Here is a 2,352-nt window from a genome sequence, read left to right on the forward strand (position 1 = left end):
ACACGCTGCTCTCTTCCCAGAAAACTCTTCCTGCCTAGTTGATTCTTGTTAATCTTTCAGATCCTCCCGTATAGTCAAAATCTCCTAGTATTATGTCCTTAAAGCTCCTTCTGCCCTGTAATCTTACCAATTCTTAAACTTGAATTTCACATTTCATTCATAAAATGATTGGCTTCATGACTTTGTCCTCCTTTGGATTTAAGCTCCCTGATAGAAATTTTATCATTTTATTCTCATTATCAAGAGCAGCACATGGTAGATGGTAGATCTCAATCAATATCTGTTGAATGAATGACTCCTTCCCTGTAATCATTACCTACGCATAGCTTATTTACGGCCAGTTCATGCGAAGGTTCTTCCATTTCAAAAGCACAATATCAGGTCTGCATTGTGTACGAGATGCATGTCTACTTAGTCAAATGTAAACTAAAGGGTTTTCACTTGAATTTTTCTCATTGACTTATATTTTAGGAAATTTCTTTCCAAATCTCTCTCTTCACGTATCTATATTGCATCAGAGTTTAGCCAAACATTTCTTCTTTCTCTTCCCATTACTCAAATAATTAAATGTAGACAGTAGTTAGGCATTAAGTAAAAAAAAAATCATAATATAGCTTATAATGCTTCAATTCTTTATCATTAAGGTTAGAGCTCAGCAGATGGAGTTCTTGAAAGGAAATGCGCCACTGATTTTCCATTGGAAAAGAGGAGAGAAGAAAAGTTAGGAGTAGAGAGAAAAGAGAATATTTCTGGTAAACTGTGACAAGGAAACTGTGCTCTGTTGCCCTTACTTTCTCTTTGTCCAATGACATTTCTTTCTTCGATTTTCTATGAACCTCATCAAGCCAGATAGGCACAAAATATTGAGCCTTATCCATGCGGCATTCTGCTTAAGCAGTTATAATGGGGCGAAGGAAATGCACAATGGCAAAGACATTTCTTTAAGAGGGATTAGAATTGGTCCAATAATATACTTCGTTCGAAAGTTAATACACGCTCCCATTTATGCCTTCTTTAAAGTCAGCTTAATTTTCAGTGACTCCATGTCAGGCAAAAATGGCTATAATAAAGAACCACAGACTGGCTACTGATAGGTACGGGGTTCCTCTTGGGGGTAAGAGAAATAAATGTTCTAGAATAAGATGCGCAGCCATGGTTTGCACAACGTAATATACAAAAGCCCGCGGAATTGTACATTTTTAAAAGGTAAATGTAAACTGTATCTGAATATAAAAAATGAACAGCTGTCACTAGTAGCTTTCAAAGTTAAAAAGGTTTTGTCTCTAACACTTTCTCTGAGGACATGAAGCAAAAAAAAAAAAAAAAACAGTTATCCTTCATTAGGGGCAAAGAACCTTTCAAGCCTGCACTTAACAGAGAACACTAAATAACCTCTTTACCATCTGGAGTTTTTTTTCTTTCTTGACTGTCTCTTTTTGCTATCCATCACGCTTCTTTCTGTCCTGTCTTCTCGTTTCCCAACGCATTTGCTAAATAAGAAGGACCTTTCAAGATATAGGAAGTACCCTACATCCGCTGAGGGGTCTCCTCTGTCAATCTAATTGATCCTGAGCGTGGGTTCACCAGCAACGCCTCTTGGGTCTGAGAACGGCTGGCTTTTGAAGCCTGTTGCCTTCAGACCCTCCTACATCAAACCAACTGGATTGCGTTCCCAAATCAAAACCCAGCTGAATTCGCTTTTCCAAGCGGATCTGACCCTGCTAAATGACAAATCAAAGCGTGCACGTCCTCCGAGGCCTGCAGTACGCGGCCCCTACCTGCTTCTGCATCCCGTCTCCAGACATTCCCACGAGCTCGCTCAGATCCAGCCACTTTGTCGTCCATGGTGCCCGTGTTCTCGCCACGCACGTGCTAGTTCCTCTCCCCCGGACTCTTCTCCCTCTGCCTCGCTCATCTCCACCCACCTTTCAGGTCTCTGGGTCGAGGGCGTGTTCTAACCACCCGCCTCGTGGGCAGGAGCACGTTCAATAGAGGATGAGACATTGAGAGGGTGGAAAATCACATCTCAGCAGAGGGGATTCGAGGGTCCCCCTAGACGTGATTTCACTGTAAAGGGCTTCCTCGGAGAGGCTGCGGCGGACCGCAGGGTCGAGGCACAGGCTTCCTGGCTGCTAAGGGAGGGTCCCGGCACCCGGAGACGGGGTGGGCCCGACAAGGGATGCTGAGTCGCTGGCCTGCCGCTCGCCTGGTCCCTGGGCTGGCGTCTGCCCCGCGGGACTGACGGTGCTGCCCGGCGGTCTCCGCCTTCCTCGCCCGGACCCCACGCGCCACCCCAGCCCCGCCGCCCCCCGACACTCACCGTCCGCGCGCACCGCGGGGCGCGGCAGGAGG

At 45.6% G+C, this 2,352-nt stretch overlaps 1 protein-coding gene across 1 annotated transcript in view; it reads right to left on the reverse strand.

Annotated features, from left to right (window-relative positions):
- The window catches only part of SUSD5 (sushi domain containing 5), a 42,276-nt gene that overhangs the window by 39,184 nt on the left and 740 nt on the right, over positions 1–2,352 (reverse strand).

Source organism: Tupaia chinensis, unplaced genomic scaffold (genome assembly GCF_000334495.1).
Source record: "Tupaia chinensis unplaced genomic scaffold, TupChi_1.0 Scaffold150166_1, whole genome shotgun sequence".
NCBI lineage: Eukaryota > Metazoa > Chordata > Mammalia > Scandentia > Tupaiidae > Tupaia > Tupaia belangeri.